Genomic DNA, 27,515 nt, shown 5'->3' on the forward strand with positions numbered 1-27,515 from the left:
TAATATAGTTCCTTGGTTGAAAAAAACACCTAAGGCCACCAAGTCCAACTTTTAATACTTGCAAAACCAAGATGATCAGGGAAGACAACACTATTCAAATGGAAGACCCGACTTGCCATAAAGTGAAAATAACTCTGTCCTGACCCCTGCTGGCCACAGGACAGATCCTTGGATCAATAGTCTACATTAATAATGGTAACCCTATATATTGTGTTGATGGGTATTTACTTCATTTTTTAAGCATTTTAAGCTATTATGAAACCCTGGGAAGCAGGATCCATAACTTTACGCTTCAGACTGTAAAGTAACGCTTTCAGACTTTGTGATAAAATTGCACCTTCCATAACCATAAGCAGTGACCCCATGTTCTTTGTTGAGTCCATGAGAAGAATAATTTAATGCATTGACTTTTATAGGGGAAATTTATATATCTGTATACCTATACAATATCCCTTCTCAGCCTTATCTTTTCTAGGGCAGATTAATTGTGCTTTGACAACCTATCTTCATCATCAGATCTTCCATACCTCACAATAATTTGATTGCCCTTCTTTGAATAGTCTCTTGCTATATTTTTAATGGAACTGTCCCCAAAACTGAATGTTATACTTAATATGCGGCTGCATCAATGCTTTCTAAAGGAGTGAGATTGTTTTACCCTAGATACCTATGCCTTTGCAAGTCAATATTTTGTTGGCTTTTGATGCAGTAGACTAGCGTTACATACTGTCATGCAGTCTATTACCAACATTTATGTAGACTCACATAATGGTGATCCACTTGGTTAGTTTAGCCAGGTCATCTTAAATGGATTATCAAACATATTCCCGACACTCCCAACTTGCTTTTAATCCTTTATACCAACCCTGGCATACAATTTACAGGACGCAATTTGGCTCATCCCAGCCTTTACTGGTCAAAATGCACTGTGTAAATTGTATGCATTTTTGCTAGAAATGCAAAAAAAAATTAGACAAAAAGACCCTACAGGCAGTTTGAATCAGCAAAAAACTCGATCTCATATACAATTTGCATAATGGCAACAGAATCCAGCTAATACACTCCAACTTTACATATATAAAACCTCACTTTTATTGAAAGTATATAAAAAAAAACACCCAAACTACAGCTCAACCCCATAATGACCCGCCTGTTTTGAACCTTAGTGACCAACCAATTTTTATTTTTCATTTTTTTCATTGTCATGTACCCATAGCTATAACTTTTTTATTATTTCATCAATATAGCTATATGAGGGCTTGTTTTTTTGGAGGACAAGATGTAGTTTTTAGTGACATTATTATCGGGTAAACATAATATATAAACTTTTATACCGCTAGAGATGACAGAAGTTTGGGAAAATTTTATTTGGCTGCTTCGCCGAATTCTACAAAAAAATTTGCTTTGTGACAAATTACTTATTCACAAAGAACATTTTTTGTAAGCAGTGGGTGCAATGACTGGGAGTTGTAATAGGGCCGCTCCCCATCATAGGGCCGCTCCCCATCATTGTACGCCTCAGATGCCGTGTTCATACATGATCTCGGCATCTGAGAGTAATAATACAGTTTAAAATTAACAGAATTTTTTAAAAATCATACTTACAGTCTCCATTTGCTCGCAACGGGCCGGCCACTACCATCTTGCTTGAATACCTTGCACAAAACCTTGTGTGGCCCTGGCCTGAGATGCGTTGTCACGCCGGCCGGTATGGTGATGCCATATAAGTCACCACGCACAGCATTTCGGCCAAGATCTTCAATCAAGCGGCGGCTGGCCCGTTGCAAGAAAATGGAGGCGATATGATTTTTTTTTGTTTTTTACACTAAGCTACCATGAAACACGAGGAAGTTCAGCTTCATGGCAGATCGAATTTATCCTGAAATTCGAATCGAATTTCACTTACAGTAGTTGGATTCGATTCACTCATCTCTAAATACTACCATTGAGTTTTTATGTAATAATTTTTTTTGAAGCGTTCATTTTACTCTTTTAGATACATATACTTTTTTTTTTTTTACTTTTTACTACTTTTGCACAATAAAACCCCTTTAAAAAAAAGAAAATGTGTTTGCACTGCTGCACCCCAAGACCCATGACTTTTTAAAATTTCTTTTTACTGAACTGTTTGAGGGCTTGATTTTTGAACGATAACTTGTATTTTTATTGGAATAATTTGGGGGTAAACAAAACTTTTTGATCATTTTTTATTTATTTTTTTTTGGTGGAGAAAAAGAAAAAACGGTAATTCTGCCATTATTTTGTATATATATATTTTTTTTTATTACATGATACTTGTGCAGTGTCAACTATTACAAATATATGGAGGGGATTTTATTTTAGCAATGTTCTCCAATGAAATATTTATTTTTTCCAATTGATTAACTTTTTTCCACTTTTTAACTATTTACTAGTGTTGGTCAAGCACCAAAGTGCTCGTGTGCTCGAGTAGAACACTTCCGGATGCTTGGGTTGTCTACATATAGCTATGTCCATAAATGAAATCAGTATATCCGGTGTATTTAAACCTAATTTAGCCTCTATTTGTAAAAAGTTTCTGGCAGGATTCAAACACCCAACCTTATACATTAAAGCCAAGAATCTTCACCACTACACCATAGAGCTGCTTGGCCAGTAGTTACTGAAAATAAAAAAGAGACTTCTGCTGTATAGGAATACTTGCTATATAAATATTTCTATACAGCAGAAGTCTCATATTTTTGGTTAACATTTTGGGCTGTAATGTAGATGCTTGTGAGTTTAAATCCCGTCTGAAACTTTTCAGAAATAGGTCAGTTAAAAAAAAAAAAATGCTATATAGGAATACTTATACAGCAAGTATAACAGAAGTCTATTTTTAATCTTAGTTTTTATTTTTTTAAGTAACTGGTCATGCAGCTGTATAGTATAGTGGTTAACATTCTGGGCTGTAATGTAGAAGGTTGCACATTCGAATCCCACTAGAACCTTTTCAGAAAGAGAGGCTAAATTAGATTTAAATACAATGACTTGAGCAACACGCTCGAGCACACGCGATATTCGACCGAGCATAGTGATGCACGAGCCGAACTAGTGTTCGGCTGAGCATGCTTTCCCAACGCTACTATTTACTATTTTTAAAAAGGGATTTTAATGTGTCCAATGTATAGGGAATTTCATAGATATTCAACGGCGCAGACCACGGTCAGGTGGACCATAAAGTATTGGGGTCTCCGTAATGAATATCCCGGATAGTCCTCAAGTGGCTATATAGCCCTCTGACAGTTCAGGAGAAGTAAAAAACATGTGTCAACACTCATCAGATAGATACAGACGTTAGCCAGAATTAATCAATATAGTAATGACACTGATATCAGTAGAAATCAATAATTCATCCACCATGGGACCAAAAAGAACAATAGTGAAAAATTTGTATTATATCCCCAATGGGACCACAAAGAGAAAACACAAATATATATAGTACAAAAAAGCTTATATTAAAGTAAATGCATAGAAAAAAGTCCACCTATTAATAAATATTGTGAATAAATTGGAGAAGAATCTTGTGTTTGGGTACAAAGTAATTCCACCTATGTGGACGATAATTTCACCTAAAAAAGAAAAAAAATTCCACCTGTACAAAGGAAAAGCAGGATTCCACCTAAAAAGGGGAATTAAAGGGGTATTATCATCTGGGGTATTATCATCATGTTTCATCACACTGCAGGCTGCCAGACTGATGACTCATACTCTTCACATGAACTAGCACGCAGGACTCAGCTCTCAGTGTGATGTCATAAGGAGGCGTCGCCGGCCTTCACTCTAGCTGCCTAAGCCTGCCCAGCCTTAGCAGCAGAACCAGGAAGTGAACAGCTAGCTGGCAGCAATTGAGAATGAAGTAGCAAGATGAGAAAACCCCTTTAACTGTGCAAAAAAAGAGAAAGTTTCTCCAATTACTATTTAGCCCACAGTGCAGCTGCAAGGGTTAAAAGTGTAGCGAATAGTTCATCCACTGTAGGAAGACCGTATTGCCTATTGCAACAAATGGATATATATGCTTCCAAGTGTGCAGCACTGTGTCACTTCAATATTGCAGACTGAGATCTCTGAAACGTGTATGGTGAGGAACCCCAACCAGATGCTATCTGTCAATATTGAGGTTCCGTTAGAGCGCTCTAACCTTTACTATTCATGCGGTACCTGATACTAACCGCAATCAGTTCTAAATATACTAGCACTTGGACCCTGCAACTTCTATAACTCCTCCAGATCAGAAAGAGACGCCGGAAGACTAGAGCACTGCTAGCGCTGTAGGCACGTGGGACGCCGCGGCCACAGGCACAAACATTATCAGCACATTGCTCTAAACACCGGGATTATAAGATCAATATCTGCGGCAGATATGGAACACATTACCCGACCTTCCGTTCACCACGATACCGCCAGGCTGTTTCCTAACTGGGACAACAAACTGTGAGTAAGGGTATTACTACCAAGCCCTACAATTTATGTGAATCGCAGGAATTTTTTAAAGCTGCAGCAATTGATAACAAATCTACATGTATTTCAATATACAGTACAGACCAAAAGTTTGGACACACCTTCTCATTCAAAGAGTTTTCTTTATTTTCATGACTATGAAAATTGTAGATTCACACTGAAGGCATCAAAACTATGAATTAACGCATGTGGAATTATATACATAACAAAAAAGTGTGAAACAACTGAAAATATGTCATATTCTAGGTTCTTCAAAGTAGCCACCTTTTGCTTTGATTACTGCTTTGCACACTCTTGGCATTTTCTTGATGAGCTTCAAGAGGTAGTCACCTGAAATGGTCTTCCAACAGTCTTGAAGGAGTTCCCAGAGATGCTTAGCACTTGTTGGCCCTTTTGCCTTCACTCTGCGGTCCAGCTCACCCCAAACCATCTCGATTGGGTTCAGGTCCGGTGACTGTGGAGGCCAGGTCATCTGGCGCAGCACCCCATCACTCTCCTTCATGGTCAAATAGCACTTACACAGCCTGGAGGTGTGTTTGGAGTCATTGTCCTGTTGAAAAATAAATGATGGTCCAACTAAACGCAAACCGGATGAAATAGCATGCCGCTGCAAGATGCTGTGGTAGCCATGCTGGTTCAGTATGCCTTCAATTTTGAATAAATCCCCAACAGTGTCACCAGCAAAGCACCCCCACACCATCACACCGCCTCCTCCATGCTTCACGGTGGGAACCTGGCATGTAAAGTCCATACATTCACCTTTTCTGCGTCGCACAAAGACGCGGTGGTTGGAACCAAAGATCTCAAATTTGAACTCATCAGACCAAAGCACAGATTTCCACTGGTCTAATGTCCATTCCTTGTGTTCTTTAGCCCAAACAAGTCTCTTCTGCTTGTTGCCTGTCCTTAGCAGTGGTTTCCTAGCAGATATTCTACCATGAAGGCCTGATTTACACAGTCTCCTCTTAACAGTTGTGATGTGTCTGCTGCTAGAACTCTGTGTGGCATTGACCTGGTCTCTAATCTGAGCTGCTGTTAACCTGCGATTTCTTAGGCTGGTGACTCAGATGAACTTATCCTCCGCAGCAGAGGTGACTCTTGGTCTTCCTTTCCTGGGGCGGTCCGCATGTGAGCCAGTTTCTTTGTAGCGCTTGATGGTTTTTGTGACTGCACTTGGGGACACTTTCAAAGTTTTCCCAATTATTTGGGCTGACTGACCTTCATTTCTTAAAGTAATGATGGCCACTCGTTTTTCATTGCTTAGCTGCTTTTTTCTTGCTATAATACAAATTCTAACAGTCTATTCAGTAGGACTATCAGCTGTGTATCCACCTGACTTCTCCACAACGCAATTGATGGTCCCAACCCCATTTATAAGGCAAGAAATCCCACTTATTAAACCTGACAGGGCACACCTGTGAAGTCAAAACCATTTCAGATGACTACCTCTTGAAGCTCATCAAGAGAATGCCAAGCAGTAATCAAAGCAAAAGGTGGCTACTTTGAAGAACCTAGAATATGACATATTTTCAGTTGTTTCACACTTTTTTGTTATGTATATAATTCCACATGTCTTAATTCATAGTTTTGATGCCTTCAGTGTGAATCTACAATTTTCACAGTCATGAAAATAAAGAAAACTCTTTGAATGAGAAGGTGTGTCCAAACTTTTGGTCTGTACTGTATGTTACCTTATTTGCAATATTGAAGTGACACAGTGCTACACAATTGGAAGCATTTGTTACAATAGGCAATACGGTCTTCCTACAGTGGATGAACTATTCGCTTCACTTTTAACCCTTGCAGCTGCACTGTGGACTAAATAGTCATTGGAGAAACTCTCTTTTTTTGCACAGTTAATTCCCCTTTTTAGGTGGAATCCTGCTTTTCCTTTGTACAGGTGGAACTTTTTTTTTACTTTTTTAGGTGGAATTATCGTCCACATAGGTGGAATTACTTTGTACCCAAACACAAGGTTCTTCTCCAATTTATTTATAATATTTCTTAATAGGTGGACTTATTTCTATGCATTTACTTTAATATTAGCTTTTTTGTACTAAATATCCACATTTGTGTTTTCTCTTTGTGGTCCCATTGTGGATATATTATTGATTTTTAACTATTGTTCTTTTTGGTCCCATGGTGGATGAATTACTGATTTCTAAGGATATCAGTGTCATTACTATATTGGTGAATTCTGGCTAATGTCTGTATCCATCTGATGAGTGTTGACACATGTTTTTTACTTCTCCTGAACTGTCAGAGGGCTATATAGCCACTTGAGGACTATCCGGGATATTCATTACGGAGACCCCAAAACTTTATGGTCCACCTGACCCTGGTCTGCGCCGTTGAATATCTCTGAAATTCCCTATACATTGGACACTGTTACACTTCCGTTTTTAGCATATTTAAAATAAAACTGTCATTATTGTATACCAGGAATTTGTTTTACAAAAACGGTAGATGAACCCCTCCAAATGAGGTGTGCACAACCACTCTATATTTTATATTGACCTTTCTATAGACTAGGTGTGTCTATATTGGTTGGGGCACCCACTCCATATGCAATAATCATGTGAGCCATCACAAACAACCATATTTTGGATTTTAATATGTGATTGTTTTATCTCTTCTATAATACATTACAATTGCTTATGCAATGAACTATATTATTCTGTAAGTGCTATACTAACATCCAGTGGTATAACTGAAACTGACTGACCCCACAACAAATTTTTTAACAGGGATCCCCTCCCCCAGCAACCTCCTCCTCCTGTGATCCTCACTCCTGCAGCTAGCCAAGATAGCTCTCTCCGATCAGGCCACCACTGTGTTCATTTCCTATACATGTATACTGTATATCATGTCACTGTATATACTGTCATTGTATAACACTGTTGAGGCAGCCCTGACCATAAAATTCTTCAGTCCTCCTCTTGGGCAGGCCCCTTCTGAGTTTGGGCCCAGTAGAAGCTCATTACCCTGCTTCCACTATAGCTACTGCCCTACTGACATCCATAAATGGCAAACGGGCTCGGGCTTTTATTACGTATCGGCCTGCTGTGCACAGACATTGGCACCCCGTGAACTTATTAGTGGGGTGCTGAAGGGAGATAGATTGAGTCTGCTATCTCTGCAACCACTTAGATTTTGTGGTCACTATTGACAGGATCGCTGCTCAGCTGGTCCAGGCCACTAGAAGAGGAGCCTGGCTCTCATGTTTGAGTTGAGCCCCCCTCTTTGCTGCACGGGAGACCCATGCAGTGCTTAGACTAAGCTGTTGTAAAAATGAAGCGGTCCAACCTAAGGCCCCTTAGTGATCGCTGTAGAAAGGAATATTGATGGTCAGTAAGGGGTTAAAAACACTGGCCAAATGTACAGTGTTTCCTCTGGTGCACACTATATTTTAACTCTGTGTCTGCTTATACTCAAGGTACCGTTGTACATTATATGCAGTGTTAATGCACAACACAATTAAACAGTAACTGTATGCACCAGCTATTAAAACCATCAACTAACCAGCCCCCCAACATGTAGCATAAGTGGCGTCCTCAGGAATAACAGGGCTAATAATTTCCTACAAATAAACTGGATCTGCATATACATGCTCTCTAAGGACTGAGGGCCGACCAGCCTTCCACTTTGAATATCCTGTACGTTCTTTACTGTGTCTGCAACACTACGTTGCGTCATCTACAAATAGAGAAAATACTATGAATTCCAATGTCTGAAGCATTTATAAATAGATGAAACAGTAATGGTCCCAGTACAGACCCTGGGATACTCCACTGATAAAAATGAGTTCTGGTCGAATATGACCCATTCATGACTACTCATCTTTTGGCCAATTTTTGGTCCAATTACAAATTGTGCTATGTGGACCAAAGGATCTTAAAGGGGTAAATGAAAACATCATATAGTATATGACAATCTCTTTCTAACAAAGCTAGAAACAGCCCTGTACTATATATGGACCCATCTCAGTGAGACGGACTAAGAAATACATTAAAAAAAAGAACAGCATTAAATAACTCAGTCCCTATGCTACATTTTTGCATGCAATTACAAAAGCATTCAGATCCAGGTGCTCGTTTGAAAACTGTAGAATATTTTTCGTGGAGCAACCCCTTACAGGTGCATGTCATCGACAATACCATATGGTATACGGTGCCCGATAATGAACTGAGTTGGTAAATGAGCTGCAGTGATTTCAGTCATCTCCAGATACACCTGATGCTTCTACTTCGAATTTTTCTTAATTTTTTTATATCCTTAATTGGTTCAGTTTTCAGGAGCACTAGTTGAATGACTGCTGACTGTCATGGAGAAATCATAGAGCTGTCTAGCATACCATGCAAGGTCACATTAAAGTTTTTTAATTGGCAATCAGTATTTCTAATTTATGTGGCAGTTCCTTTTGATTTTACTCTTGTTCCCGAGGGCTATAATTGTCAAACTTATTGAAATTCTAGTAAGATAGAATAGTTATGTAAAAGTTTTAAATTCTAATGCTTAGTGTAGTCACTTTGTCTACTGCTTCATTATGCATTAGCGTGCATAAATTAACTTGTCAAGTCTTAATTGTAGTTCTCTGCTTCTACTTTATGAAGACTAAGGCTACTTTCACACTAGCGTTTTCAATCTTAGGATCTCAATAGCGGAAGAAAATGCTTCAGTTTTGTCCCCATTCATTGTCAATGGGGACAAAACTGAACTGAACAAAATGGAGTGCTCCAAAATGCATTCCGTTCTGTTTGGTTGCGTCCCTATCGCAGACAGAATAAAGCAGCAAACGTAATGCGCTGCCGAGCAAGACCTGACACACAATGTAAGTCAATCTGGACGGATCCGTTTTCTCTGACACAAAAAAATACGGATCCGTCCCCCATTGACTTTTAATGGTATTCATGACGGATTCATTTTGGCCATATAAGACATAATACAACTTAATCTGATCATGACGGATGCAGATGGTTGCATTTTTGTAACGGAAGCGTTTTTGCAGATCCATAACGGATCCGCAAAAAACGCTAGTGTGAAAGTGGCCTAACTTGATTATATTAATAAAACACTAATACAAATATTGAAAATAATCATATATATATATATATTGACAATCATTCAGCAGAATTACTTTAACCCTTTCCCACATTGACCATATATGTCTGGGTAGCAGTACTTCATCTCTGCATTGATGTTTTAAACCACGCTTATCATGCAGAGGGCAGGGACAGTTTTCCCAGTTCCTGTCTTCTCCATCACTGTATGCACAGCACTGAAGGAGAGCTGTGTATAGAAATCAGGAAGAAAATACCCCCTTTTTTTACATTTTCCTTTGTATAAACATAAAAACCAAAAAATGCTAAAATAAAAATGACAAATATAAAGCCTCATATATTACCGGAAAAAGATGCAAAAATTATTTAACCAAATGGAAAAACGGGTACAGCTTTCAAAGATATATGTAGTAAAAAAATAACAAAATAAAAATTAAGGAAAATGTGCCTGGTCAGGAAAGAGGGATAAAAGGCCCAGTCTTGAACTGGTTAATCTTATATTACATATGCTGGACTATAGGGGGCATAGAAAAGTATATACAATTATACAGGCTGTAGAGAACAGCATAAAACACAGACATATAGCATTCAACAATCACATTATTAAAAATATTACAATCTGATAATTGGTTCCCTTTGGTCAACCTTCTGCCTGATTTACAATTCAGTGTCAGAAGCAAGAGCTAGGTTAATCAAATTTATTGACAATTAAATACTAAATTAAAGGACCTTTTAGTTTAATATTAATAATAATAGTTATTTTTAATCTTTAGTGCATTATTATTATCTGCACTCAATAAAGAAGCAGGAAACCATTGTTCTAAGGCACTGATAACTTTCTATCTATCTTTATCTAATCTTTCTTTCTACAGTATGTCTATTCTTACAAGTTATTATTTCTCCATATTACTATTTTATAAGCAGGTACTTTAATGCAGGAGACTATTTGGATGCCAACTGAACCGTGAACTGCTTAACTGCCATGTCACGTCTGCCTTCTGCAGGCCTATGAGTTCTTGGCTACCTTATGTTGTAGTCTTGCCTTCTGCAAAGATCTGCAGAAAAGCTGAGTAATAGGGGCCTTCTAAGAGAATTATGAGAGGCCAAAAGTTCAGATAAAAGGTGGATTGAAATGGATGAGATTCTCAGAATGTGGAACCAGAAATAAAAAAACTTCAATTCATCAAGGACGCCAGTGTATTTTTCATTATACTGCCTGCGAGCAATTTCACAATTCGAGCATACATATTCTACATGCATACAATGGACCTGCATTGCTCTCTCAGCAGGTTTGACTGAGGTTTGAAAAAATCTGGCTCACACGACAATATAAAAATGCTGTCCAATATGTGCTCTGTTGCCAAGTGATCAAGTAAATATTCTGAATAATAATGCAGCCTTAGTGACCTTCTCCAGTGGATGTGCCAACATTTCTAAGTTATAGTCTTAAGTATTGTTCTCAGAGTCAGTCCTGACATAACCCGTAAATGGGACAGGGTGTCTTAGATCAGCTATGTCTATCATAACAGATGGATCTGTCAAAATGACTGAATTGCTGATTGATTCACCTCTGCTCATGTCGAAAAATCCTCTACCTGCCCTGGAGGAGGTCAAGTAACAAAGCTAAAATTAGAATCACCCTTTAGTTTCTTGCGTTGCATCCTAGACTTTGATATGATATGAATATACAGAGTGTGATGGTACGGTAAATGAGAAAAATAAATCTATACTAATAGTAAAAATATAAAAAAAACATCTGAGATTCTGGTTCCACTGAATATGAATAGATTGACAGATATATATTATTTAGGTAGACTATATAGAACATTTGGCTGTAGTTTTTGTTGTCACTGCATCCCCCATTAAGATAAAAAAAATGTAAGGCTTCTCTTTGTGGCAAGACATTGCAAAGTTTGGCTATGCTTATGTTTAGTGTTCAGCGAATCGAAGTATCCAAAGTGGACTGCAATCCGAATTTCAGGGAAAATTCGATTCGCCGCAAAGCTGAATTTCCTATCCAAGTTAATGAATCTATTTTCCCTGAAATCGCGATAAATAAATAAAAAACATACTCACTAGTGTTGAGCGACCATGCTCGGCCGAACTGCTGTTCGGCTCGATCATCGCTATGCCTTGCACATTGCAGTGCTCGGCCAAATACTGCGGGTGCTCGAGTACAATTTAATACAATGAAAGTCAATGGGAGACCCGAGCATCAAACCAGGCACCCCCTGCTCTGAAGAAGAGAGGGTGTCTGGTTCACAAAAAAAGGTTAGAAATTGATGTAAACCCCATCAAAATGGTTTGGAACCAGCATTAAGAGGATGTCAGGATGCGTCTTGGACTCCAATTATCTATGACTAGAGTTGAGCGAACACCTGGATGTTCGGGTTCGAGAAGTTCGGCCGAACATCCCGGAAATGTTCGGGTTCGGGATCCGAACCCGATCCGAACTTCGTCCCGAACCCGAACCCCATTGAAGTCAATGGGGACCCGAACTTTTCGGCACTAAAACGGCTGTAAAACAGCCCAGGAAAGGGCTAGAGGGCTGCAAAAGGCAGCAACATGTAGGTAAATCCCCTGCAAACAAATGTGGATAGGGAAATTAATTAAAATAAAAATTAAATAAATAAAAATTAACCAAAATCAATTGGAGAGAGGTTCCATAGCAGAGAATCTGGCTTCCCGTCACCCACCACTGGAACAGTCCATTCTCAGATATTTAGGCCCCGGCACCCAGGCAGAGGAGAGAGGTCCCGTAACAGACAATCTGGCTTCATGTCAGCAGAGAATCAGTCTTCATGTCATAGCAGAGAATCAGGCTTCACGTCACCCACCACTGTAAGAGTCCATTTTCATAAATTTAGGCCCAGCACCCAGGCAGAGGAGAGAGGTCCCGTAACAGACAATCTGGCTTCATGTCAGCAGAGAATCAGTCTTCATATCATAGCAGAGAATCTGGCTTCCCGTTACCCACCACTGGAACAGTCCATTCTCAGATATTTAGGCCCCGGCACCCAGGCAGAGGAGAGAGGTCCCGTAACAGACAATCTGGCTTCATGTCAGCAGAGAATCAGTCTTCATATCATAGCAGAGAATCAGGCTTCACGTCAGCCACCACTGCAACAGTCCATTGTCATAAATTCAGGCCCAGCACCCAGGCAGAGGAGAGAGGTCCCGTAACAGACAATCTGGCTTCATGTCAGCAGAGAATCAGTCTGCATGTCATAGCAGAGAATGAGGCTTCACGTCACCCACCACTGCAACAGTCCATTTTCATAAATTTAGGCCCAGCACCCAGGCAGAGGAGAGAGGTCCCGTAACAGAGGATCTGGCTTCATGTCACCAGAGAATCAGTCTGCATGTCATAGCAGAGAATCAGGCTTCACGTCACCCACCACTGCAACAGTCCATTTTCATAAATTTAGGCCCAGCACCCAGGCAGAGGAGAGAGGTCCCGTAACAGAGGATCTGGCTTCATGTCACCAGAGAATCAGTCTGCATGTCATAGCAGAGAATCAGGCTTCACGTCAGCCACCACTGCAACAATCCATTGGCATATATTTAGGCCTAGCACACAGGCAGAGGAGAGAGGTCCCGTAACAGACAATCTGGCTTCATGTCAGCAGAGAATCAGTCTTCATATCATAGCAGAGAATCAGGCTTCACGTCAGCCACCAATGCAACAGTCCATTGTCAGATATTTAGGCCCAGCACCCAGGCAGAGGAGAGAGGTCCCGTAACAGAGGATCTGGCTTCATGTCAGCAGAGAATCAGTCTTCATGTCATAGCAGAGAATCAGGCTTCACGTCACCCACCACTGTAAGAGTCCATTTTCATAAATTTAGGCCCAGCACCCAGGCAGAGGAGAGAGGTCCCGTAACAGACGATCTGGCTTCATGTCAGCAGAGAATCAGTCTGCATGTCATAGCAGAGAATGAGGCTTCACGTCACCCACCACTGCAACAGTCCATTTTCATAAATTTAGGCCCAGCACCCAGGCAGAGGAGAGAGGTCCCGCAACAGAGGATCTGGCTTCATGTCAGCAGAGAATCAGTCTGCATGTCATAGCAGAGAATCAGGCTTCACGTCAGCCACCACTGCAACAGTCCATTGTCATAAATTCAGGCCCAGCACCCAGGCAGAGGAGAGAGGTCCCGTAACAGACAATCTGGCTTCATGTCACCAGAGAATCAGTCTGCATGTCATAGCAGAGAATGAGGCTTCACGTCAGCCACCACTGCAACAATCCATTGGCATATATTTAGGCCTAGCACACAGGCAGAGGAGAGGTTCATTCAACTTTGGGTAGCCTTGCAATATAATGGTAAAATGAAAATAAAAATAGGATTGAATGAGGAAGTGCCCTGGAGTCCAATAATATATGGTTATGGGGAGGTAGTTAATGTCTAATCTGGACAAGGGACGGACAGGTCCTGTGGGATCCATGCCTGGTTCATTTTTATGAACGTCAGCTTGTCCACATTGGCTGTAGACAGGCGGCTGCGTTTGTCTGTAATGACGCCCCCTGCCGTGCTGAATACACGTTCAGACAAAACGCTGGCTGCCGGGCAGGCCAGCACCTCCAAGGCATAAAAGGCTAGCTCTGGCCACGTGGACAATTTAGAGACCCAGAAGTTGAATGGGGCCGAACCATCAGTCAGTACGTGGAGGGGTGTGCACACGTACTGTTCCACCATGTTAGTGAAATGTTGCCTCCTGCTAACACGTTGCGTATCAGGTGGTGGTGCAGTTAGCTGTGGCGTGTTGACAAAAGTTTTCCACATCTCTGCCATGCTAACCCTGCCCTCAGAGGAGCTGGCCGTGACACAGCTGCCTTGGCGACCTCTTGCTCCTCCTCTGCCTTGGCCTTGGGCTTCCACTTGTTCCCCTGTGACATTTGGGAATGCTCTCAGTAGCGCGTCTACCAACGTGCGCTTGTACTCGCGCATCTTCCTATCACGCTCCAGTGCAGGAAGTAAGGTGGGCACATTGTCTTTGTAGCGTGGATCCAGCAGGGTGGCAACCCAGTAGTCCGCACAGGTTAAAATGTGGGCAACTCTGCTGTCGTTGCGCAGGCACTGCAGCATGTAGTCGCTCATGTGTGCCAGGCTGCCCAGGGGTAAGGACAAGCTGTCCTCTGTGGGAGGCGTATCGTCATCGTCCTGCCTTTCCCCCCAGCCACGCACCAGTGATGGACCCGAGCTGCGTTGGGTGCCACCCCGCTGTGACCATGCTTCATCCTCATCCTCCTCCACCTCCTCCTCATCCTCGTCCTCCTCGTCCTCCAGTAGTGGGCCCTGGCTGGCCACATTTGTACCTGGCCTCTGCTGTTGCCAAAAACCTCCCTCTGAGTCACTTCGAAGAGACTGGCCTGAAAGTGCTAAAAATGACCCCTCTTCCTCCTCCTCCTCCTCCTCCTCCTGGGCCACCTCCTCTTCCATCATCGCCCTAAGTGTTTTCTCAAGGAGACATAGAAGTGGTATTGTAACGCTGATAACGGTGTCATCGCCACTGGCCATGTTGGTGGAGTACTCGAAACAGCGCAACAGGGCACACAGGTCTCGCATGGAGGCCCAGTCATTGGTGGTGAAGTGGTGCTGTTCTGTAGTGCGACTGACCCGTGCGTGCTGCAGCTGAAACTCCACTATGGCCTGCTGCTGCTCGCACAGTCTGTCCAGCATGTGCAAGGTGGAGTTCCACCTGGTGGGCACGTCGCATATGAGGCGGTGAGCGGGAAGGCCGAAGTTACGCTGTAGCGCAGACAGGCGAGCAGCGGCAGGATGTGAACGCCGGAAGCGCGAACAGACGGCCCGCACTTTATGCAGCAGCTCTGACATGTCGGGGTAGTTGTGAATGAACTTCTGCACCACCAAATTCAGCACATGCGCCAAGCAAGGGATGTGCGTCAAATTGGCTAGTCCCAGAGCTGCAACGAGATTTCGCCCATTATCACACACCACCAGGCCGGGCTTGAGGCTCACCGGCAGCAACCACTCGTCGGTCTGTTGTTCAATACCCCGCCACAACTCCTGTGCGGTGTGGGGCCTGTCCCCCAAACATATGAGTTTCAGAATGGCCTGCTGACGTTTACCCCGGGCTGTGCTGAAGTTGGTGGTGAAGGTGTGTGGCTGACTGGATGAGCAGGTGGAAGAAGAGGAGGAGGAAGCCGAGAAGGAGGAGGTGGCAACAGGAGGCAAAGAATGTTGCCCTGCGATCCTTGGCGGCGGAAGGACGTGCGCCAAACAGCTCTCCGCCTGGGGCCCAGCTGCCACTACATTTACCCAGTGTGCAGTTAGGGAGATATAGCGTCCCTGGCCGTGCTTACTGGTCCACGTATCTGTGGTTAGGTGGACCTTGCTACAGATGGCGTTGCGCAGTGCACACTTGATTTTATCGGATACTTGGTTGTGCAGGGAAGGCACGGCTCTCTTGGAGAAGTAGTGCCGGCTGGGAACAACATACTGTGGGACAGCAAGCGACATGAGCTGTTTGAAGCTGTCTGTGTCCACCAGCCTAAATGACAGCATTTCATAGGCCAGTAGTTTAGAAATGCTGGCATTCAGGGCCAGGGATCGAGGGTGGCTAGGTGGGAATTTACGCTTTCTATCAAATGTTTGTGAGATGGAGAGCTGAACGCTGGCGTGTGACATGGTTGAGACGCTTGGTGACGGAGGTGGTGGTGGTGGTGTTGGTGGTACATCCCCTGTTTGCTGGGCGGCAGGTGCCAACGTTCCTCCAGAGGCGGAGGAAGAGGCCGAGGCGGCAGCAGCAGAATAGGCCGAGGCGGCAGCAGCAGAAGAGGTAGCAGGGGGAGCCTGAGTGACTTCCTTGGTTTTAAGGTGTTTACTCCACTGCAGTTCATGCTTTGCATGCAGGTGCCTGGTCATGCAGGTTGTGCTCAGGTTCAGAACGTTAATGCCTCGCTTCAGGCTCTGATGGCACAGCGTGCAAACCACTCGGGTCTTGTCGTCAGCACATTGTTTGAAGAAGTGCCATGCCAGGGAACTCCTTGAAGCTGCCTTTGGGGTGCTCGGTCCCAGATGGCGGCGGTCAGTAGCAGGCGGAGTCTCTTGGCGGCGGGTGTTCTGCTTTTGCCCACTGCTCCCTCTTTTGCTACGCTGTTGGCTCGGTCTCACCACTGCCTCTTCCTCCGAACTGTGAAAGTCAGTGGCACGACCTTCATTCCATGTGGGGTCTAGGACCTCATCGTCCCCTGCATCGTCTTCCACCCAGTCTTGATCCCTGACCTCCTGTTCAGTCTGCACACTGCAGAAAGACGCAGCAGTTGGCACCTGTGTTTCGTCATCATCAGAGACATGCTGAGGTGGTATTCCCATGTCCTCATCATCAGGAAACATAAGTGGTTGTGCGTCAGTGCATTCTATGTCTTTCACCGCTGGGGAAGGGCTAGGTGGATGCCCTTGGGAAACCCTGCCAGCGGAGTCTTCAAACAGCATAAGAGACTGCTGCATAACTTGAGGCTGAGACAGTTTCCCTGGTATGCATGGGGGTGATGTGACAGACTGATGGGGTTGGTTTTCAGGCGCCATCTGTGCGCTTTCTGCAGAAGACTGGGTGGGAGATAATGTGAACGTGCTGGATCCACTGTCGGCCACCCAATTGACTAATGCCTGTACCTGCTCAGGCCTTACCATCCTTAGAACGGCATTGGGCCCCACCATATATCGCTGTAAATTCTGGCGGCTACTGGGACCTGAGGTAGTTGGTACACTAGGACGTGTGGATGTGGCAGAACGGCCACGTCCTCTCCCAGCACCAGAGGGTCCACTAACACCACCACGACCATGTCCACGTCCGCGTCCCTTACTAGATGTTTTTCTCATTGTTATGGTTCACCACAACAACAAATATATTATTTGGCCCAATGTATTGTATTCAAATTCAGCGGGATATAAATTTGAGGCCTAGTATTTAGGCGCTGGGTGACCGGTATGGATTTAGTGACAGAATTAGACTTGGAAATGCACAGAAGCGTGTGTGTGAAGTTATTCTGAATGACCCTATGTGCACCTTGAATATTATATACCCTTTTTGGGATAGATTTCAAATAGCTCTGATATAGCAGGAACCACTAAATTATGAAATTGCTAAATTGGGAATTGTATTTCAACCCAGAACAAAAAATGTGCTTTGACGGACACTAAATATCTTGCCCAGCAACAACAGTACAGCGGTAACGAGAGATTTAGCAGGATATAAATTTGAGGCCTAGTATTTAGGCGCTGGGTGACAGGTATGGGTTTAGTGACAGAATTAGACTTGGAAATACACAGTAGCGGGTGTGTGTGAAGTTATTCTGAATGACCCAATGTGCACCTTGAATATTATATACCCTTTTAGGGATAGATTTCAAATAGCTCTGATATAGCAGAAACCACTAAATTATGAAATTGCTAAATTGGGAATTGTATTTCAACCCAGAACAAAAAATGTGCTTTGACGGACACTAAATATCTTGCCCAGCAACAACAGTACAGCGGTAACGAGAGATTTAGCAGGATATAAATTTGAGGCCTAGTATTTAGGCGCTGGGTGACAGGTATGGGTTTAGTGACAGAATTAGACTTGGAAATACACAGTAGCGGGTGTGTGTGAAGTTATTCTGAATGACCCAATGTGCACCTTGAATATTATATACCCTTTTAGGGATAGATTTCAAATAGCTCTGATATAGCAGAAACCACTAAATTATGAAATTGCTAAATTGGGAATTGTATTTCAACCCAGAACAAAAAATGTGCTTTGACGGACACTAAATATCTTGCCCAGCAACAACAGTACAGCGGTAACGAGAGATTTAGCAGGATATAAATTTGAGGCCTAGTATTTAGGCGCTGGGTGACAGGTATGGGTTTAGTGACAGAATTAGACTTGGAAATACACAGTAGCGGGTGTGTGTGAAGTTATTCTGAATGACCCAATGTGCACCTTGAATATTATATACCCTTTTAGGGATAGATTTCAAATAGCTCTGATATAGCAGAAACCACTAAATTATGAAATTGCTAAATTGGGAATTGTATTTCAACCCAGAACAAAAAATGTGCTTTGACGGACACTAAATATCTTGCCCAGCAACAACAGTACAGCGGTAACGAGAGATTTAGCAGGATATAAATTTGAGGCCTAGTATTTAGGCGCTGGGTGACAGGTATGGGTTTAGTGACAGAATTAGACTTGAAAATACACAGTAGCGGGTGTGTGTGAAGTTATTCTGAATGACCCAATGTGCACCTTGAATATTATATACCCTTTTAGGGATAGATTTCAAATAGCTCTGATATAGCAGAAACCACTAAATTATGAAATTGCTAAATTGGGAATTGTACTTCAACCCAGAACAAAAAATGTGCTTTGACGGACACTAAATATCTTTCCAAGCAACAACAGTACAGCGGTAACGAGAGATTTAGCAGGATATAAATTTGAGGCCTAGTATTTAGGCGCTGGGTGACAGGTATGGGTTTAGTGACAGAATTAGACTTGGAAATACACAGTAGCGGGTGTGTGTGAAGTTATTCTGAATGACCCAATGTGCACCTTGAATATTATATACCCTTTTAGGGATAGATTTCAAATAGCTCTGATATAGCAGAAACCACTAAATTATGAAATTGCTAAATTGGGAATTGTACTTCAACCCAGAACAAAAAATGTGCTTTGACGGACACTAAATAACTTTCCCAGCTACAACAGGACAGCGGTAACGAGAGATTTAGCGGGATATAAATTTGAGGCCTAGTATTTAGGCGCTGGGTGACAGGTATGGGTTTAGTGACAGAATTAGACTTGGAAATACACAGTAGCGGGTGTGTGTGAAGTTATTCTGAATGACCCTATGTGCACCTTCAATATGATCTACCCTTTTAGGGATAGATTTCAAATAGCTCTGATATAGCAGAAACCACTAAATTATGAAATTGCTAAATTGGGAATTGTATTTCAACCCAGAAGAAAAAATGTGCTTTGACGGACACTAAATAACTTTCCCAGCTACAACAGGACAGCGGTAACGAGAGATTTAGCAGGATATAAATTTGAGGCCTAGTATTTAGGCGCTGGGTGACAGGTATGGGTTTAGTGACAGAATTAGACTTGAAAATACACAGTAGCGGGTGTGTGTGAAGTTATTCTGAATGACCCAATGTGCACCTTGAATATTATATACCCTTTTAGGGATAGATTTCAAATAGCTCTGATATAGCAGAAACCACTAAATTATGAAATTGCTAAATTGGGAATTGTACTTCAACCCAGAACAAAAAATGTGCTTTGACGGACACTAAATAACTTTCCCAGCTACAACAGGACAGCGGTAACGAGAGATTTAGCGGGATATAAATTTGAGGCCTAGTATTTAGGCGCTGGGTGACCGGTATGGATTTAGTGACAGAATTAGACTGGGATATGGCCAAAAAATAACCACACTATTGCTGGTTAAATGCACTTGGTGACGGGCGCAGCTTGCCCCTGATGTAGTATATGGCCAAAAAATGAACAGACTATTGCTGGTTAAATGCACTTGGTGTCACAGCTTGACCAACCACACTACTGAGGGTTAAATGCACTTGGTGACGGGCGCAGCTTGCCCCTGATGTAGTATATGGCCAAAAAATAAACAGACTATTGCTGGTTAAATGCACTTGGTGTGACAGCTTCACCCTGATGTAGGCTTTAGCCAGAAAACAACCACACCATTGAGGGTTAAATGCACTTGGTGACAGGCGCAGCTTGCCCCTGATTTTGTATATGGCCAAAAAATGAACAGACTATTGCTGGTTAAATGCACTTGGTGTGACAGCTTCACCCTGATGTAGGCTTTAGCCAAAAAACAACCACACCATTGAGGGTTAAATGCACTTGGTGACAGGCGCAGCTTGCCCCTGATTTTGTATATGGCCAAAAAATGAACAGACTATTGCTGGTTAAATGCACTTGGTGTGACAGCTTCACCCTGATGTAGGCTTTAGCCAAAAAACAACCACACCATTGAGGGTTAAATGCACTTGGTGACAGGCGCAGCTTGCCCCTGATTTTGTATATGGCCAAAAAATGAACAGACTATTGCTGGTTAAATGCACTTGGTGTGACAGCTTCACCCTGATGTAGGCTTTAGCCAAAAAACAACCACACCATTGAGGGTTAAATGCACTTGGTGACAGGCGCAGCTTGCCCCTGATTTTGTATATGGCCAAAAAATGAACAGACTATTGCTGGTTAAATGCACTTGGTGTGACAGCTTCACCCTGATGTAGGCTTTAGCCAAAAAACAACCACACCATTGAGGGTTAAATGCACTTGGTCGCAGCTTGTGCTGGCGCACCACAAGACACAAAATGGCCGCCGATCACCCCAGAAAAATGTGACTGACAAACGGTCTGGGCAGCCTAAAAACAGTGAGCAATTGAGGATCAGCAGCTCAATGATCCACAGCTGCAGATCGATCAGTTAATCAAGTCCTTTGGAGGAGTTAATCTGCCTAATCTCGCCCTACTGTCGCAGCCGCAACCTCTCCCTACGCTAATCAGAGCAGAGTGGCGGGCGGCGCTATGTGACTCCAGCTTAAATAGAGGCTGGGTCACATGGTGCTCTGGCCAATCACAGCCATGCCAATAGTAGGCATGGCTGTGATGGCCTCTTGGGGCAAGTAGTATGACGCTTGTTGATTGGCTGCTTTGCAGCCTTTCAAAAAGCGCCAAGAAAGCGTCACAAAAGCGCCAAGAAAGCGACGAACACCGAACCCGAACCCGGACTTTTACGAAAATGTCCGGGTTCGGGTCCGTGTCACGGACACCCCAAAATTCGGTACGAACCCGAACTATACAGTTCGAGTTCGCTCATCCCTATCTATGACATACAATAGACAACCACACAAAGGCTATATGCCAAAATCCAGGTATGTGGAAGCCAACAATCTATCCATGAGACAGATAACAGTCAGCATACCTTACAATGGCAGCCTCAGGTACTATGAGACATTCCAAACCAGCTCTCATCTGAATGAGAGCCAGTAAGCCTCAAAGTTACTTCACATCTGTTGGATGGCTTAGATGGACCTGCGCACCTAGTTCAATATCATTAGGGTAACAAAAAGTTTTCTGATTGTCCTAACATAATATTCAATAAACTTTCTATACAGTTTTGTCATGTAAAAGCTTAATGAGCAGAATATGCATTGTTTTTCAGCTGAAAAACCATTTGCATGGAAAATTTGCAATCTACAGTACACTACTCAAGAACAGCGCCATCTATTGGATTCATAGTCTTGTCATAAGACTATGAAACCAATAGATGCCGCTGTTCATGAGTCATGAACAGTGCCATCTATTGGTTTCATAGTCTTATGACAAGATGATAACATTTCCAAAACCCACTTTTTAAGGACCAGTTCAGGTCTGAAGTTACTTTGTGAGGCTTACATAATAGAGACCCCATTTTAGAAACTACACTCCCCAAGGTATTAAAAACTGATTTTACAAATGTTGCTAACCCTTAAGATGTTCCATAAGAATTAATGGAAAATGGAGATAAAATTTATGAATTTAACTGTTTTTGGCAGATTTTCCATTTTAATCAATTTTTTCCGCTAACAAATCAAGGATTAACAGCCAAACTAAACTCAATATTTATTGAGATGATTTTTGGTTGCTCTATATTACTCTTTTTGTAAGGCAAGGAAACAAAAAATAGCTGTTTTGGCACTGCACTGCATGGCATTAGGCTGCCTTGTCACGATTCGAGTCCCCGCCACAGCAGCACTCGCTCATCTTCTATGTCACGGTCAGTGCAGACCACAGCATAGAAGGGGTTAATCTGCAGCGATCGCCGATACGAAGGGGTCACAGGACCCCACTCGGCATTTTCACAGGGTGTCTGCGGAATTATTTCAGCAGGCACCCCGTTCCAATCACCGCCCGCCGCGCGGCGGTGATCGGAAATACACAGGGCGTACCTGTACCGTACAGGTACGCCCTGCGTCCGTAAGAGGTTAATGCTGTTTCCAAACCATTTTGATGGGTTTTCCATCAATTTCTAACCTTTTTTTGTGAATCAGAAATTCTCTTCTCTTCGAGCAGGGGTTGCCTGGGGTTCTTCCATTGACTTCCATTATGCTTGGGTGCTCGGTAGAGCACTCGAGAAAACCGATGTGTTCGGCGAGAGCACACAAGCACTTTGGTGCTCGATCAACACTAATACTCACCTCATGCATTTGAGTGTGAAAATGCCATCACAGCCATCTTGCTTGAGGATCCCACGTACAGTCTTGTGCGCAGTGATGTATGACACTACGCTAGCCAGCTACTGTACGAGATTTCAAACTGGCTCTTCAAGCAAGATGGTTGCAGCAGTGGCATCTTAACACTCAAATTGATAAGGTAAGTACAAGTTAATATATTTTTTAATGATTAAGCCCTGAAAGACCTTAATATTAGCCATGAACACGGCATCTAAAGGGTTCAAAGACCAGGGGTGGTGCAATCGCCGCCTGCCGTCATTTGGGCCTGCTACTTACAAAAAAAATGCACTTCTTGACAAAATAATTGGTTGAGTAATTGGTTGAAGCAGCAGCAATCCACTGCACTTTGGCAGAGATACTCAAAGCAATGTCACAGGAGTAAGACTAACAGGGCGAGGTGAGATGTCTGGCCATAGACCCTAAAGGGGAATTTCCCAGAGTGCTGATGATCAAGGGCTGCCCAATCCCCTATTCAGGTACATAATGATCTGATGCTCTCAGCATTAAATAATGCATTAATTAATACTAGGATCATCAAGTACATATGCACCTAGCCAGTGGTGGAAGATGCCCTCTTTCATTTAACTGCATTGCCATCACCAGGATATCGATACAGTTGAATACTATAGCTGGGACAGTGTGCTGGGCAGTTTAAATTTGCAAATGCCAAGCCAAATATACCACTACAATAGAATCCCCATGAATATCACAGAACCCTTATAATTTATATGAATTTCAGGGAAAGTTTGATTCGCCACAAAGCCGAATTTACTTGTGCTTTGTGGTAGCGAATCGATTTTCCCTGTAGAGGATCTATTTTCCCTGAAATAGTGTAAAAACCCAAAAAAAATCATGCTTACCTCATTTGTTTGCAACGGGCCAGCCGCCATTTTGATTGAAGATCTCACACGAAATCCCATGCAAGGTGACATATGGTGTCTCCACCCTGGCCGACGTCATGATGAACGCATTAGATTTCAAGCTAGATCTTCAATCAAGATGGGGGTGGCTGGCCCATCTCTAGAAAATGGATGAGGTATGTATTATTAATTTTGTATTTTATTTTAGACTGTTATTATTGGCAGATGCTGCGATCAGCTATGAACGCGGCACCTGAGGGGTACAATGACGGGGAGCAGCACAATCGCCGCTCCGTCATTGCACTCACATCTTCTTTAATATTCAGTGAAGCAGCCAAATCTATTTTTTATAATTTTCTCATCTCTACTGGAGAAAAAAATTATCAAGGCATAAGAATGTAAATCTGTTCTGCCATGAAAACATTTCCTCCCACCCCGAACACACACACACACACACACACACACACACACACAGAATGTGGATACTTGCCGTGCCATATATTACCTTTTATCAGAAAAGGCAACCTATTTCCAGTCTTTAGAGATCCAGTTAGAACATTTAGTAAGCTAAATGTTCCTGAATTATGGCTGAATTAGCACCGAAAACTGGTGCACATGCCTTGGCCAAATTTGTGACTGTAAGGAACTGTTACGGAGAGGGATGAGAGGAGAGTCTGAAAAGATTGTAGAGAGACCCCTGAGAGGAGAGTTGTCAAGGAGAGCGGCATCTAGAGAGAGATGAGAGAACTAAGGCCAGGGTTAAAGACAACACAGCTACAGGATAGCGGTTGTGAGTGGCTGGGAGTGTTGTCATTGAGAGGTGGCAGTTGGAGACTGAGAGAAGACTGGTGTCAGTGGTCTGTGGAGTTCTGCACACACTGATCTTATGTCATTGTACATCCCAGACTTACATATTTCATTACTGAAGTAAAGTTGTGTAAAATCTGCACCTGCCTGGTTCCTGTGCTTGTATACTACACTGGTTGTGCCACCCTTACAGGGGCATGTCTTCCAATGTGCTAAATTGATTCAAGTTGGTGAAGGAAAATTAATCAAATTGGTCGAAAGTAAGCCAGCCATGTGGTGGATTAAAGTTCTACAAAAGTGTCTAAAGATGTGCCAAATTTTTCTGTATAAGCCATGACACACATTTGGATCCTCAAGTCTACTTCTAAGCTTTCTAAATCTAAGACTGTTTTCTTAAAATGCAAAAACACAAAATGCAATCACAGTCTGCCCTGCCTTTATGCTGGATGTTGAATAAGGCATTGGTGTACATTTTGGACAAAGCGTAATAAGCCACTCACCACGTCAAGGTCGCCTTAATGAGTGGTCCCTAACACTAGTTCCTACCTTTTATGGGCCATGACAGCCACACAAAGTCCAGTGAGCACAGGTACAGCATGTTTTATTAAAATGGTCCCATTATGTGAATTTACAAGGATGAATTCTGCACACTGTGATCATATTTAACCCCTTAGTGACCAAGCCTGTTTGGGCCTTTATGACCACGCGTTTTTCTTCCTTTTTTCATGGTCTCGTTCCAAGAGCTATAACTTTTTTATTTTTTCGTCTATATAGCTTTATGAGGGCTTGTTTTTTACGGGACAAGTTGTAGTTTTTAATGGCACCATTTTGGGGTACACATAACTTTCTGATTAACTTTTATTAACTCTTTCTGGGAGGGAGATGGGGGAAAATAGCAATACTGCCACTGGGTTTTTACATTATAAATTTTACGGCGTTAATTTATCGGTGCAAATAACATAATATATTTATTCTCTGGGTCAATACGATTACAGTGATACTAAATAATTATATTTTTTTTTTACGTTTTACTACTTTTTTTTCCAATAAAACCCCTTTTATAAAAAAAAAAAAAATGATTTTGCATTGCCACTTCACAAGACCCATAACTTTTTTTTTCTTTTTCTATGGAGTTGTGTGAGGGCTTGATTTGACAACTTGTATTTTTCATTGGTATCATTTTGGAGTAAATGGCGCTTTTTGATCGCTTGTTATTACGTTTTTTTCAGTGGAAACTAAGAATAAATTAGAAATTCAGTCTTTTTTTTATTTTTATTTTTTACGGCGTTCACCATAGGGGATAATTTATGTAATATTTATGTATTCCGGGTCGTCACGGACGCGGCAATACCAAACATATGGGAGATATTTTCTTTTTGCAATTTTTTTCATTGAAAAGCGTATTTTCAATGGAAAAAAAAAGCATATTTTTTATTTTATGGAATTTTTTTTATTTAATAAATGTGTATTTAAAAAAAAAATAAAATACTACTTAAAAGTCCCACAAGGGGACTATAATATACAGTATTTTGATTGCTTTTAAAATGTAATGCATTATCTCTATAAGGCATTACATTTCAATAGCAATGCTATTCAAACCTTGACCAGCAGGCTGCGCCAGAGAGGCACAGCCTGCTGGAGATAACTGAAGACAGGCTCGGGGCCCTGATCTGAAGCGAGGTAAGCTTCACAACACATCAGCACCCCGCAATCTTATTTTCGGGGTGCTGATGGGAGACAGAGGGAGTCCGCTCCCTCTGTCACCACTTTACATGCAACGGGCGCCATTGCGCCCGGCATGTAAAGGGTTAAACAGCCCGGATCGGCACTCCTGCCGGTCTGGGCTGTTAGAGCAGGGTCCCGGCTCTCATGTGAGAGCCGGGTCCGTGTTCCCCGCTGCACGGGGGATCCGTGCAGCGCTTAGACCGGGCCGCCGTAAAAACGCGGCGGCCCAGCCTAAGGCCCCTTAGTGACCACCGGAAAAACACGTATGGGTCACTAAGGGGTTAACTTATAGCTGATGTATTGAACTGATATGTTGTTTTCCAAAGAAGACCTGCTTGGTTCTCAAAAGTTTCTTGTGGTTACTCTTTCCAAAAATGTATGTTTAGATTGTTTAAACATGCGTGTCTACAGCCATAGAAAGAGGGGATGTGCCTACCAAACACATTTTGCACCCTCTGTCTTCTGGTGAAACTAAAGATTGGAATTGTTTGGAAGCCCAATACAAACTGAGGGTAATTTACATAAGACGACTTTCAGGAGAAAAAAAATGTCGGTCAGGCGTATTTCTGGCATAGATTGCAATCTGTGATTTCTCCCCGTTCATGCCAAGTCTAAAAAAGTGGAAGGGTATGGGACAGAGGGCCCATCTCATTTACCATTTTCTACGCCTGTTTTAGACATAGAAAATGGTCTAAATGTAATGCTAGGAAGCTGTCTTACCTTTTGAAGCGGCGGTGGATCCGTCAAAGTTATGAAGAGGCCGGTGGATCCACCACCAGCTAAAACACCAGTCTTAATAAATGTGCCCCAATATTCCTGTCAAATTCTTGGCCAGTTTGTAGCCTGATTGGATCTTACATGTTGCCATGAATATGGTCTTTTGTTGCCTTCCCATCACACTGTATAAAAAGTGGATGTGCTGCTCACAATAAAAAATTGCCACACAATTTTTTATTTGGCCATTAGGCGCTGGTGTAATAATCGTTTATTTATTTTACTCTCTTATATGGCGCTGACATATTCAGTAGCACTTTATAGACATCATCATCTCTTTCTGCCCCAAATGGAGCTCACAATCTAAGTTCCCTATCAGTTTGTCTGGAGCGTGGAAGGAAACTAGAGTAGAGTACCTGGAGGAAACTTACACAAACACAGGGAGAACATACAAACTTCATGAAGATGTTGGAAGATGTTGGATTCAAACTTAGGATCCCAGTGCTGCAAAGTCCCAATGCTAAGCAGTGAGCCGTAGTGCTGCCCCACTGTGCTAATTGACTTTCTATATTATCCTTTAACACACATTACACAGTCAGAAATCTGTCC

At 42.5% G+C, this 27,515-nt stretch overlaps 1 protein-coding gene across 1 annotated transcript in view; it reads left to right on the forward strand.

Moving 5' to 3' along the window:
• The window catches only part of GRIN2A (glutamate ionotropic receptor NMDA type subunit 2A), an 810,811-nt gene that overhangs the window by 352,150 nt on the left and 431,146 nt on the right, over positions 1-27,515 (forward strand). The window lies entirely within an intron of this gene.

Source organism: Bufo gargarizans, chromosome 8 (genome assembly GCF_014858855.1).
Source record: "Bufo gargarizans isolate SCDJY-AF-19 chromosome 8, ASM1485885v1, whole genome shotgun sequence".
Classification (NCBI taxonomy): domain Eukaryota; kingdom Metazoa; phylum Chordata; class Amphibia; order Anura; family Bufonidae; genus Bufo; species Bufo gargarizans.